Genomic DNA, 14688 nt, shown 5'->3' with positions numbered 1-14688 from the left:
ATTATGCATAGAGTATACACCTATGTAGTATAAGAAAATTACCAGTAATGCCACAATATCTAATTCAAAGTCAATATTCAATTATTTTGTATCAAGGACCCAGTAAGAATTCATGCACTATGTCTGATTATTGTGTCTCTTGAGCATTCTTTTTCCTTTAAACTTTTTCTTTCAAGACTGACTGTTTTAAAGAGCCCAGGCCAATTAATTATGTAGAATGTCCGACTCTAGTGATTTAAGCCAGAATAAGCACCTTTTGCAAAACAAGGCTACCTTAGTTCTATCGCATCCTGGCAGGAGGCACATATTGTCAGGCTGTTGTCCCATATCTGGTGATGCTGCCAGTTCACTTGGTTAGGTGGTGACCACCAGCTCCCCTTTTTAGAAGAGGAACATCTCCCCCTCTTTATTTACTGGTGCCCTGTGGTGGGATTCGTGGAGGCTGCAAGTCTGTAGTAGTCACTGGTGACCCATGCCTAAATCAGGGATGATACTGGCAGTTGGGGAGCACTGCTTTATAAATGCTATCCTTTTGACGTTTTAAAAGGGATGTATTTCAGGCCAGCGCTGTGGCTCAATAGGCTAATCCTCCACCTAGCGGCGCCGGCACACCGGGTTCTAGTCCCGGTCGGGGCGCCGGATTCTGTCCCGGTTGCTCTTCTTCCAGGCCAACTCTCTGCTGTGGCCAGGGAGTGCAGTGGAGGATGGCCCAGGTGCTTGGGCCCTGCACCCCATGGGAGACCAGGATAAGCACCTGGCTCCTGCCTTCGGATCAGCGCGATGCGCTGGCCGCGGCGGCCACTGGAGGGTGAACCAACGGCAAAGGAAGACCTTTCTCTCTGTCTCTCTCTCTCTCACTGTCCACTCTGCCTGTCAAAAAAAAAAAAAAAAAAAAAAAAAAAAGGATGTATTTCAAAGGTAGAGCGCCAGCGAGAAAGAGGTGAGCTTCCATCTGCTGGTTCACTCCTCAAATGGCCACAACAGCCGGGGCTGGGCCAGGCTGAAGCCAGCAGCCCAGAACCCCATCTGGGTCTCCCACATGGGTGGCAGGAGTCTAGGCACTTAGGCCATTATCTGCTGTATTCCCAGGCACATGTTAGCAGGGATCTGGATTGGAAGTGGAAAAACCAGGCCTCCAACCAGTACTCTGATACGGGACACCGGGGTTTCAACAGGCAGCTTAACCTGCTGTTCCACAACACTGGCCCCTATAGGTGCTATCTTTAATTCCGCATCTAACCATTGATATTCATTTAAACCTGTTTTTCTATCACCCTTTCCTTTAATTACATTGAATGTTTTTGGAGGTGCTTCGAAATAGAAGAAGATTATTTTAGGCAGAACATTCACTGTCTCAATTAATTTTCTGTGCTTCCCATTAAAAATCTTTTGATTTCCCCAAATTCCTTTTAGGGATGTTTACAAAACTGAGTTTTTATTTGATTGGTGTGACTGTTACTTGCTGGCAAAAGATGCCACACTGAGGCAACAAAAACATCAATATTCTACCCATTGAAAGACAGGACATTTGGCCATAACTGAAAAACAGAGACGGGCGTTTGGCTCAACAGCTAAGGCGCACCTTGAGACACCTGCATCACACATCAGAGTGCCTGGTTCAAGTCCTGGCTACTCTCCTTCTGATCCAGCTTCCTGCTAATGCACAGCCTCTGAGGCAGCAGATGATGTCGCAAGCACTTGGTCCCCTGCCACCCACAAGGGAGACCCAGTTGGAATTCTGGGCTCCTGGTTGCAGCCTGGCCCAGTCCTGGCTGTTGCCATTTGGGGAGTGAACCAGTGGATAGTGTCTGCCTCTCTGCCTCTCTACCCCTCCCTCCCTCTCTCTCTTTCTCTCTCTCTCTCTGTGTGTGTGTCTGCCTTTCAAATAAAATGAAAACAATTTTTTTAAATTTTTTATCTTTTAATTTATTTGACAGATAGAGTTAGACAGTGAGAGAAAGAGACAGAGAGAAAGGTCTTCCTTCCATTGGTTCACCCCCTCAAATGGCTGCTACGGCCAGAGCTACGCTGATCCGAAGGCAGGAGCCAGGTGCTTCTCCTGGTCTCCCATGTGGGTGCAGGGCCCAAGCACTTGGGCCATCCTCCACTGCCTTCCCGGGTCACAGCAGAGAGCTGGACTGGAAGAGGAGCAACTGGGACTAGAACTGGTGCCCATATGGGATGCTGGCACCGCAGGCAGAGGATTAACCAAGTAAGCCATGGCAGCGGCCCCGAAAATAAATTTTTTTAAAAATTTAAATGAAAAAACAAACCATGTTTCATATATGAAATGAAGCAGATGAACCCTTGTTAAGCAGAGCTTAACATTCTGAAAGTAAGATTTATTCTTTAAAACTTGAACACGGCTTTTCTTCTGAGATAGTGCACTTTGAGAAAAAGTCTGGAAAAATGGCCTATGCATTATGGAATTTGAGCATCAGACCAAAACGTATTGCTGTAATTTATCTGACAGCTACACTGCTATAAATCATCCTTTCTGACCATATGTTTCAGCTTAGAAACATTCTTTAATACAGGCACACCAGAACACCAAATATGCATAAATGAACTTTGTAATCTGCCATTATCTTGAAAAAAACTACATAAATTACATAAGATTGCACGCTTTGTCCAGCTTTTTTTTTTTCATTTTTCAATCGTCTTTATTAGCAGTCTCCTATGATAAACGTGCCAGGGGTGGGTGTTGTGGGGCCATGAGTTGAACTGCCACTTGGGATGCCCACACCCCATACCCAGTGCTGGTTCAAGTCCAGGCTACTCAGCACTTACATCCCATGTGGGAGTGCTTGGGTTGCAGGCCCAGTTCCATTCCCAATTCAGGCCTCCTTCTAATATACACTCGGGCAGGCAGCTAGTGATGGCACAAGACTTGGGTCCCTTTCACTCACGGGGGAGACCTGGATTGAGTTCCAGGATTCTGGTTTGGCCTGGCCCAGCCCTGATCCACGTGGACATTTGGGGTGTGAGTCAGCACATGGAAGATCTCTCTCTGTATCTGTCTCTCCGTCTTTCAAATAAATGAAAATTTTAAAAAGATAAACTTGTTAAGAGGAATTTTTCTCACACAATTGTAAGAGAAAGCCATTATAAAGGTATGGAGAAAATAATTTGAAATATTACATTATCTCTCAACAACTCTAAGAATGACATACCACAAATGATGAGTGGTTAATAACTATTATTCTAAGAAGCTCATAAAAATGGCAGGATTATGGAGAGCTCCAATATACAAGTATAAATGAGTGAGGGGCCAGAACAGAAATCCATGAGAGGAAATATAATCACCATCATAAACAAAAACAAGAGGAAATTGTTCACCTTGCTAGAACTTTTTTTCCACGCAAAAGTGAATGACAATCTATTTGCTACAATCCTGTCTTAGTCTGCGCTATGGTTCTGTACAGAATCTCTGAGGCTGGGCATTTTGTAAGTAACGAGGTTTATTTAGCTCATGATTCTGTTGGCTGGAGGGTCCCAAGTGCATGGCGCCAGTGTCCTGGCAGAGTCCTGTTGTCTATCTCACAACAAGGTGGAGAAGAGGAGCGGCGTGTGCGGAGAGAGTTTGTGTGAGCAAGGAACCAAGAGACCCATGGTGGCCAGCCTCACCCTATATAACAATCCACCCTCTTGGGAACTCACTCACTCCTACCATACCTGGGCCACTCCCCGAGACCAGCACTAATCCATTTATGGGGATGGATTCATTCATTACAACCTAATCTTCTTCCACAAAGCCCAGCCTTCTAAAAGTTCACTGTGACATTGGGGACCAAGCTTCCAGTACATGAAACTTTGGGGGACAGAATCTATCCACATCATAGCAAACCAAAACGCCAAAGCAACCGAGCCAGACCATAACCACAAAATGCCCCACTCAAAAGACAAGGAAACATGGAGCTGGGGTGGGGGAGAGGGAACACACGGATTATAAAACCTTCAAGGCAAGTCCCTTTCTTACTCCTGTTTTCATGCTCAGGCTTAGAATACTAAGCATGCCTATATCTGTAACCAGGTAATGATTTATCAAATGAAGGAAGCACAAAAGGAAGAAAAGGAGGACAGAAAGAATAAATTCATGAATAAGTGAAATTTCTTCAGAGTGAACAAGTGGAGAAGCTACAGTACACCTGGATTTTCCTGCAAACGTAAGCACTGATTGTCATAACAAAGAACATTCTCTCTGAATGGATGAAGCTCTCCTGACTCCAGATCGTGTCCTCCAAGTGCTATTGGGATACCCGAGTGTGCCCTGGGCATCTCAGACTCAGCTGTCACTTTCAGAGGACTAAGACTCAAGCTGGAAACCAGTGAGAAGTCAAAGGGCTGCTCCTCCCCTTTCTGCTCCCAGAAGGAGCCTGGATAACACTCAAAGGCCCATGATGGACTTCCCTTTGATTTAGCTACTTTGTGCTCTCCTCTGCACTTGGCACCTTTATGACCCTCTTACAAGGCTTAGATTCCCTACAGGGGAAATCTATAAAGTCTGCATGACTTGAAATATCTGATATTTGAATGCACGACACTGGAATAGGCACTCAATCCTGTCAGATGGCATGGGGTACTCAGGAGAATAGGATGATGGGGACTCTGCCAACTGGAGGGATAGATTACAAGACGTCCAAAAAGCCCCCCCACAGGCAGCGGCCTCCTTTCCTGCTGCCTTTCTCTGAGGATGAAATGGGGTATAGGGTGTTGGTGTGGCAGAGAGAATTGACTGGGGGGAAAGGGGGGATGTTGAAAACTCTTGTGTAAATGTTCTGTTTTTCAGTAACACTCCAGTTGGAATACACCTAATTCCTATGATTCCAGACATCTTGTGGGAAATGATGCATAGGCATTCTGAAGCAGTGGGTTAGGCCTATGCTTGGCATACATGCATCCCATAACAGAGCGCCAGTCCAAGTCCTGGCTACTCCACAACTGATCCAGCTCCCTGCTAATGTGCCTGGGACACAGCAAATGATGGTTCAAGTACTTGAGCCCCTGCCACCCATGGGGGAGATCTTGATGGAGTTCCTGACTTCTGGCTTCAGCCTGGCCCAGCCTTGGCTATTGTGACTATTTGGAATGAACCATGTGATGGAAAATCTCTCTCTCCTATGTCTTCCTCTGTCTATCTCTCTCTCTCTCCCTCTTTCATTTTGCCTTTCAAATAAATATTTAAATAAATATTTCAAATAAATATTTATTCAAATATTCAAATAAATATTTAAATAAATATTTAAATAAAAATTTTATGTAAACACAAACAAAGATTAAAAAATCAGATGGCGTGTTCTCTTTGTCACCCATGACCAAAGGAGTCCATTGTCTGGAGAGAGGCACTCTAACACTGGAGTTAAACGTGACCAAAATGGAATTCGGCATCTTGTCTGCAAGCCCTAACCTCTCATCTATGTTCTTTTCCTGGTTAAGGGTACCACTGTCTACAAATAACAAATCTGGGCACTGTCTGTGTCTGGTCCCAGCACCCCCCATACCCAATCATGTAGCCCCATCAATACCACATCCTAAAGATCTCCTATCTCTGTGCCCTCTGCCATCACTGTCAAAACCTCCTTGTTTTCAGCTGTCCCTGCAAGAGCTCACTCCTTCTTTGATAGATCATCCATGGCCACGGGTTTGTTTCTTTGACACAAACCCATACATGTCCATCTATGCCAAGTTCTTCAGTGCACATTGCAAGTAGTCTCAATGGCTATGCAGGGTGCCCAAGGCCACTCATGTTTTGCCTCCTAATCCTCCTCCAGTCTCATCTCCTGCCACATTGCTTCTCTTCTCTAGCCATGCTCAGTCAACACATAATCTCTCACACCCCCGTGTTTTTCCACCTGCTTGTTCTCTACTGCAAATGTCCATCTCTTCTTTATCTCAGAACTATCTCTTGAAGCTTTCAGCTTCACTTCAAAAGCGCTCCTCTGCGGAAACTTCAGAGAAGTAAGGACTCTCTTTCCAGCTCCTCTGTGGTTGTGATTCAGTGCATTTACAGCAAATAAATCATCCCTAAGAGGTACTGAGTGCTTCCCATGTGCCAGGCAATGTAACTTAGCCAATTTACATGCATTGTCTCATTTAACCCTCACAACAATACGGTGATGTGCATAATACATGTATCACCAAGTTAAAGAGAAGGAAATGGAGGCACAGAGAAAGTTAAGTAGCTTGCCCTGGGTCCCCCAGCATGGAGGTACCAGGCAGGATGTGAACCCACATTATGAATTCATGCTTTCAATAACCATGCAGCAGGGCTGGCGCTGTGGCTCAATAGGCTAATCCTCTGCCTGTGGTGCCAGCACCCCAGGTTCTAGTCCTGGTTGGGGTGCCGGATTCTGTTCCGGTTGCTCTTCTTCCAGTCCAGCTCTCTGCTGTGGCCCAGGAAGGCAGTGGAGGATGGCCCAAGTCCTTGGGCCCTGCGCCCACAGGGGAGACCAGGAGGAAGCACCTGGCTCCTGGCTTTGGATCAGCGCGGTGCACCAGCCACAGTGTACCAGGTGCAGTGGGCATTGGGGGTGGTGGTAAACCAACGGAAAAGGAAGACCTTTCTCTCTGTCTCTCTCTCTCTCTCACTGTCCACTCTGCCTGTCCAAAAAAATAAAATAAAATAACCATACAGCAGAGATTCCAAGATGGTAGAATAGGGAGAGAGCTTACTGTTCAAGTCTAGGGGAAGATAGTTAAAAAAAAAAGTGGAGAGAGTGCAATCTCAGGGAAGTATTAAGGAGAAAGCTGTGGTGGAAACTCCATAAAAGTTACAGGAGTGCTGTAGACCTATATGGAGAGTGTGGACATGCAGCATGGGCATAGACACAACACAGGACCCCAGCAGCCGAGAGCCTCAGCACCAACTTTGGAGAGTGAGGTGAGACCGACCAGACTTTGGCAGCCCAAGCCACTGGTGATATCATTGCAGGGGGAGCCTGGCGTGAGTCTGGTCTGGAGCCCTGTGAGGACAGTGTATCTACCAACACAGAGGAAAAAATGGGACATGTTCCTCTCTCTACAACCCCCAGCAACAGTGCCCTGCAATTAGCTGAGACATGGAGGGCGCCATTTTAGACATACATAACAGCTGCACTAGCTTGTGTCCACCCACCCGGCAACCAGCTGAGAAGAGGTGTCTGAATCTGGTTAGGGGGATTAACAGGGTGATGGGCTCCCACATAGGACTGTGAGGGGCCCCCAGCTTCCCAGTACATCACAGGCTCTGGGGCTTAGGCTGCCTGTTTGGAGCACCAACTGGCTGCTGGTTCTGGGAGCATTTCCATCTCTCTGTAGATGGGACGGACCAGAATGGTAGAGTGGATGCTCAGCACCCTGTGACTGCAGGAGCCTTGTGTGCTGGGACTGTGGAAACACTGGCTACACGGGAGAGTGCAGGGTGTGCTGGGTCTCTGGCCAGTCACTGTGGGCAGCTACCCATGCTCAGGGCTTCCTAATTGCCTGAGATGGGTCACTGCTGCAGGATTTGTGCTCACCCTGAAAACCGCATGGATCCTTTGTGTGGTTCTTGGGGCAGCAAAGATGAATACTACACCCACTGGGACTAATGCCCGGCATTGGTCACCTTGGAGGAGTGAAGGTGAGGATGAGATTACATCAACAGAGCTGAACAAACCTCCCCCTGTGATAAAAAAAAAAAGAAGATACTTATCATACACAACTTGAGTGTCACCCTGGAGCACTGACCAGAGCTCCCTGACCCCACCAAGCACATGCCTCTGAGTATTCACTGAAAGAGCAGACAGTCCACTAAGCCACAGAAGCATAGTCCCAAGGGAAAAGCCATCATGGGCAAAAAGAAAACAAGTATTTCCACAAAAGCCTAAAAATAAATGCAGAAATTCAAGAAACAAGAATAAGGAAGACAATGATGCCCCCAAAGGAACACGACAACACTTTAGTACTAGAATGTGAAGATGAAGAGATTGATGAAATGCTGAAAATTGAATTTAAAAAAGTAATAGAATTACTCAGAAGCAAATCCATGAATTAAAGAAATCCATACATTACATGAATAAAAATTTTTCCCATGAAATTGAGATTTTAGAGAGAAATCAAAACGAAATAATAGAAATAAAGAATTCAATAGATCAAATAAGAAATGTGATGGAAAGCCTTAACAATAGGCTTGGTGAGGTAGAAGAAAGAATATCCAAGTTAAAAGACAAATCTCCGGAAATTTTAGTCAGATCAAAAAAAGAAGAAAATAGAAACCTAAAGAGCAAGTGTTGCAGATTTGTGGGATATTATCAAATGGCACAACATACAGGTCTTAGGAGTCCATGAAGGTGAAGAAAGAGCAAAGATCTTTTCAGCGAAATAATTACAAAAAACTTGTCTATTTTGGAGAAAGAAAGGGATGTCCAAGTACAGGAAGCACACAGAACTCCTAATAGACATGACCAGAAAAGATCTCTACCACAACACACTGTAGTCAAACTCTTCCCAGTGAACCATAAAAATTCTAAAATGTGCACGAGAGAAACGCCAGATTACTTTCAGAGGATCACCAACTAGACTCACAGCTGACTTCTCATCAGAAACCCAACAGGCTGGGAGAGAATGGAGAGATATGTTTCAAGTCTTAAGAGAAAAAAACTGTTAACCCAGAATACTGTACCCTGAAAAGCTCTCATTTATGAATGAAGGTGAAATAAAGACCTTTCATAACAAATAGAAATTGAAAGAATTTGTCACCACTCATCAAGCCTTACAAAAGACACTTAAGGATGTGCTACACACAGAAACACAGAAACATGGTCATCACTATGCAAGAAGGTGAAGGCAGAAAATTTCCTAGTAAAAGTACAAAAGAAAACCAAAGCAAATAATAGGAATATTTATGGAAAAATGGCAGGGCCAAGTAATTACTTATTAATAGTCACCTTGAATGTAAATGGTCTCAACTCTCGAGTTAAAAGATAAAGACTGGCTGAATAGATTAAAAAACAAGGTCCATGTATTTTCTGCCTTAAAGAAATACATTTCACCAACCAAGATGCACACAGACTAAAAGTGAAAGGATGGAAAAAGATAGTCCAGGTGAATGGAAAACAAAAAGCCATCCTAATATCACATAAAATAGACTTTAAACAAAAACTGTTAAAAGAGACAAAGAAGGGCACTATGGAATGATTAAGAGATCAATTCAACATAAAGATATGACATTAATAAACATACATACACCAGATTACAGGGCAACTGGCTATTTAAAAAAATGTTAATGGACCCAAAGAGAGACATAGACTCCAATTAATGGGCACCTCAGTACACCACTTTCAGCAATGGACAGATCAACCAGACAAAATATCAGCAAGGAAACAACAGAGTTAATTTATACTATATACTAAATGGACCTAACAGAGATCTACAGAACTTTTCATTCTACAGTTACAGAAAATATATTCTTCTCATCAGTGCGTGGAACTTTCTCTAGGACTGACCACATGCTAGGCCATAAAGCAAGTTTCAGCAAATTAAAAAAAAAATCAAAATCATACCAAACTGCCACAGTACAATGAAGCTGGAAATCAACAACTAAAGAATCTTTAGAACATATGCAAACACATGGAGACTGAACAACATGCTCCTGAATGAACAGTGGGTCATTGAAGAAAACAAACTAAAAATCAAAAAACTTCTGGAAACAAATGAAGGTTACAATACAACAAATCAAAACTTATGGGATTGCCTTTTCCACTCCCTCCACCTCCGGAAGCTGCTGCTGGCAGCCCTTGAGCTCGGGCGAGCGCCCTGCCAGGAGCATGTACTGGGGCTGCGGGAGCAAGCAGACATGAGAGTGAGGCTGGGGAAGCTGTGGGCACCTCGTGAGGGGCAGTAGTGGCCACAGCTCTCATGGCTCAGTTTGGAGATACATCAGAAGTAGACCATGCTTTCTTTGACAGTGACTGAAGAAACAAATAAATGTGAAAGTAATTCAGTTTTTGACAAGCAAAATGTTGATGCTGAAGAGAGACTAGATAAAGGTACAGAAAATGTGAACCTGAAATTTGGAATAGAAACAAAAGAAAATTATCTCAGCAATAAGGGAAATGAAAAGAGAACAAAAATTCTCCTAGAAGAAAACCCAGTAGAGAATGGTATTGTCCAAACTGGAAATTCTTTATCATTAATCACTTCTTCAAGATCAGAAAAATTGTGTGATAACACAATAGACCATAAAACATACCCGCCCATGTCCTGCAGGATTCCCAAAACTGTAAAAGGTGCTGAGGATGACTACTATACAGATGGAGAAAAAAAGCATTGATAATGGGAAAAAGTGTCATGTGAGGTCCAAGTCAGCTAAGCTAATAATTTTTTAAAAAGCACAAGTAGAAAGTATTCCAAAATTAGTTCTTCCTCTCCTTCTTTGTCTTCTTCATCTCCAAGTTCAGGTACAGATTGTTTGAATGCAGGATATGATATCTCCAAATCTGATTCCTCTCCATCATCAAAGAAACATGTATCTAGTGTAACCCTCTTATCACCAAAACAGAAATATAAACCAGAAATAAAGTCAACAGGAAAATGACCTCCAACTACTAGACCAAAAATTGGTGACTACATTGAGGAATCTGAAGATACTGTGAGTGACGTAACTCCTTTATCAACTCCAGACATCAGCATCAGCCCTGTTCAATCTGGGGGCATCAAATGACCAAAAATTAAAAAGTTAAAAGGTAAGAAAATGTGGATCAGGAAATATATGAAGATGTTGAGGATTTAAAAAATAATTCAAGATGTTTGCAAACTGCCAAAAAAGGGAAAGAAAAACATGAGCCTAATCCTACCTCAAAGTCTTCAGTGTTAGATTCTAATTTAGACCACAGATACAAACAGAAAGTCTTACATGACACAGTGGACCTGAGTCATCTTTTGAAAGCTTTACTGCAATTAGAAGAAAGGGGACTACAAAGATATCACTTTGCTCAGCCTTCAGTAGTACCTAGGAAAAACTATTCCTTCTCAAGAGAAGAAGTGAGATGTATCAATCAGGAGAATCAGAGGCTTCTGAAAGACCTGTCAAGACAGGCTGAAAAACCAGGAAGCAAAAATACAATTAAACTGTATCATAGTGCTCTCAATAGACAGAGGGAACCGCAAAGGATTGAAAGAGAATATTTGGCTTTACTGAAAAGGCTTGAAGCAGTGAAGCCAACAGTCAGTATGAAACATTCAGAACAATTAATGGACTATCATCACAATACGGTTATCTCAACCCATCTCCATCCTCAAGACGAGTGAGATCTACTCTAGGCCAATATAGCCCATTAAGAGGAGCGTCCAGGACATCCAGTGCAACTGTGTCCTCAGCTGCAGAGTGAATGACAGGCCTTTGACAAACCCAATGGCTGTTGCTGAGACCTCAACCCCTGGATGTCCATACAGCTTGGTTACAAACCTTTCTTTCACTTTAAATGTTGCTCATACAAATTTTATTGAAGTGTTCCTGTGTATTATTGTAATTCTTTGTGTAAACATCTGTAATACTGGTTTAAGCAATTTGAAATATACAACAAGTTCTAATTTATTGTTATTCCATGCAAAATTGTCAAAAAGACAATTTAATGTAAAATCAGTGTTTTTTAATGATGATGTAATTATAGGAGATGTATATGTATTTATAGAGAAGTGATAGCATGCATGAGTATTTTCTCAGGACAGAAGTTATTTCAGTTGTCATTCTGACAAAATGGTGGTCATTAGTGTCATTGCATGTCAGACCCAAGGTGTTTGCTATACAGTTCTCATTTTATGCTGTTTTCATTTCTTGTAAGCTGTGACTGTGAGCTAAATTTGACTGAATTTGCTTTCTGTTTGCTTTAGAACTAATGTGGCATGACTCATAGCTTGATTCTATGAGAACCACACTTTATTATAATGAAATAAATCTTGAAATTTGTTTTCACTGGTGAAGCCCATTTAGATTTGATGAGCAGGTGGGGAGAAGCTTGTACTGGAGCAATCCTTGTGATTCGACAGTGATGTCTAATATTTCTATAAAAGTACTCTGAGTGAGATTTCAAAAACTAGATTAACCATTCCAAATGATTCCAAACTGATATTATAAATTCAACTTAGAAGCCCCTCTTTTCTTCTTCTCCATGTTTACATACAGTGTGCTTAATGATTCTGAGAAATGAGGTGGCCTCTAGAGGAACTGTCTACTCCTTTGTCAGTAGTTTAACCACAGACCACATCAGTTTCATCAGCAGCCAAAGTATGTTGAATCAGTAAAGTAGCACCACCAGTTAAAAGAGCCAAGAATCAGATCCTGAGGTGTGTCAGAACAGTGTTTTAATTGATACCGATTAGCATGTTGGGTTGTGATTCAGTATTCCATTACGAGAGAAGATTCAGAATAACAAGGAAATGCTTTAGAAATTCCAGGTAGTATTTATAAGGGCTGAAAAAGAAAACTAAACTATAAATAATAAGGGAAATAAATCACTACTGCTTTAAATATTAGCTTATTTTCTTGTTTTGTTTTGGTTTATTTGTTTGAATTCTAAAGTTTCACATTTAAAGGGCTAGAAATCTTGATGAAATTGGTAATGACAGAGTGTTAGTCTCTTACTTCCTATAGCAAAGTATAATATTTTGGCCGGCGTCGCGGCTCACTAGGCTAATCCTCTGCCTTGCGGCGCCGGCACACCTGGTTCTAGTCCCGGTCTGGGTGCCAGATTCTGTCCCGGTTGCCCCTCTTCCAGGCCAGCTCTCTGCTGTGGCCCGGGAGTGCAGTGGAGGATGGCCCAAGTGCTTGGGCCCTGCACCCCATGGGAGACCAGGAGAAGTACCTGGCTCCTGCCATCGGATCAGCGCGGTGCGCTGGCCGCAGCGAGCCAGCCGTGGCGGCCATTGGAGGGTGAACCAACGGCAAAAAACGAAGACCTTTCTCTCTGTCTCTCTCTCTCACTGTCCACTCTGCCTGTCAAAAAAAAAAAAAAAAAGAAGTATAATATTTCACAGTTATCACTGCTTTTCATTATTCGTCTTTCAGTATAATATCCTTATAATATATTGGAAAGTGTGCATATTAAATGACAAATCTTTCTATTTTAAAAATGAACTTCTAAGCCATAATAAAATTTGTGTTTTTTTTTTTTCAGTGCTCAAGCTCTGTAGCATATATGTTGAACTTTCTTAACACCTTTAGCAGTAAACCAAACTTCATTTTGCTAAACATCAATTCAAATTTCTTGGTCTTAGTTTGTTTTCACGGATTTTGTTTATGATAGAGCACAGAACAGTATGGTTGAAAATTTTCATTTGAACACAAGCTGGCTTGATGTTTGTTTTACTGCTTTGTACTTTGGGCTATAATATTCATCTGAGGTTATCTGATGCTTTGTTCCTAGTGAACAAGTTTTTCACACCCACTTTATATATAAGCTTTAGCTATAGTAAACCAAGGTTTTCTTTTTTGTAAAACAATACATCCTTGAGATAACATAACGGATTTAAAACTCAGCATCTGGACATTTGCCCAATAGTGAATTAGTTTTTTAAACAAATTTTTGAAAATTTGACAAAAATATGTACATAAAACCTTTATGTTCATAATGGCATTAGTTTCTGAATATGTTTTATATGATCTTTGTTACCACATGTGCAGATGTAACACATACACTTTCAAAGTAAAGACCTCTCTCTCTCTGCCTCGCCTCTGTAACTCTTTCAAATAAATAAATAAATCTTTAAAAAATGAAAGAAAACTGTGATATTCTCTGATATAAGTCAGTGTGGTTTGAATTTATGGCTCAAGGGGCATTTTTAATAGAAGAATATAAGTACACTACTCTGTTTTCAAGAATTTAAACTGAAAGATAGTCTAACACTATTTTATATTTGATTGGCTTGTATTTAATGTATGTACTTTGAGAATTTACATCTGTACCTAGAAAGCATACTGATCTGAGGTCTAATAACAAAGCTAGATTATCACTGAGAATTTTCATCTATGTCAAACCTTAAACTAAAGTTGCTTCTTTTTAATAAGACTCTGTGAAAGATAATTATTAAAATTATTTCTTCAAATGTAGCTATCATCTCTTCCTTCTTCATTATCCATTAAAAACTGCTTTCTTATCTACTACTCCAAATAAAGTTTTCTGGTTTGCTTCTAAACACAGTTAAAAAAATAAATATAGTAAAAAAAAATCTTATGGCCTGCGCCGCGGCTCACTTGGCTAATCCTCCGCCTGCGGCGCTGGCATACCGGGTTCTAGTCCCGGTCGGGGTGCCGGATTCTGTCCCGGTTGCTCCTCTTCCAGTCCAGCTCTCTGCTGTGGCCCGGGGAGGCAGTGGAGGATGGTCCAAGTCCTTGGGCCCTGCACCCCATGGGAGACCAGGAGAAGCACCTGGCCCCTGGCTTCGGATCAGCGCAGCGTGCCGGCCGTAGCAGCCACTTGGGGGGTGAACCAACGGCAAAGGAAGACCTTTCTCTCTGTCTCTCTCTCACTGTCTAACTCTGCCTGACCAAAAAAAAAAAAAAAAAAAAAAAAAAAACCTTATGGGATACAGCAAAAGCAGTGCTAAAAGGAATGTTTATAGCAATTGGTCCCTACATCAAGAAATCAGAAAGCCACCAAATAAGTGAGATATCAAAGCATCTCAAGGACCTAGAAAAACAACAAACCAAACCTAAAATTAGTAGGAGGAAAG

The 14688-nt window shown here is 42.2% G+C and overlaps 1 protein-coding gene and 1 pseudogene across 7 annotated transcripts in view; one reads left to right on the top strand and one right to left on the bottom strand.

Moving 5' to 3' along the window:
* The window catches only part of FBXL13 (F-box and leucine rich repeat protein 13), a 252385-nt gene that overhangs the window by 40583 nt on the left and 197114 nt on the right, over positions 1-14688 (bottom strand). The window lies entirely within an intron of this gene.
* Positions 9877-11465, top strand: LOC103348711 (cilia- and flagella-associated protein 97 pseudogene; annotated as a pseudogene).

This window comes from Oryctolagus cuniculus, chromosome 3 (genome assembly GCF_964237555.1).
Source record: "Oryctolagus cuniculus chromosome 3, mOryCun1.1, whole genome shotgun sequence".
Taxonomy (NCBI): Eukaryota; Metazoa; Chordata; class Mammalia; order Lagomorpha; family Leporidae; genus Oryctolagus; species Oryctolagus cuniculus.
The sequence above is the reverse complement of the archived record's forward strand: the minus strand, read 5'-3'. Positions and strand labels throughout refer to the sequence as shown.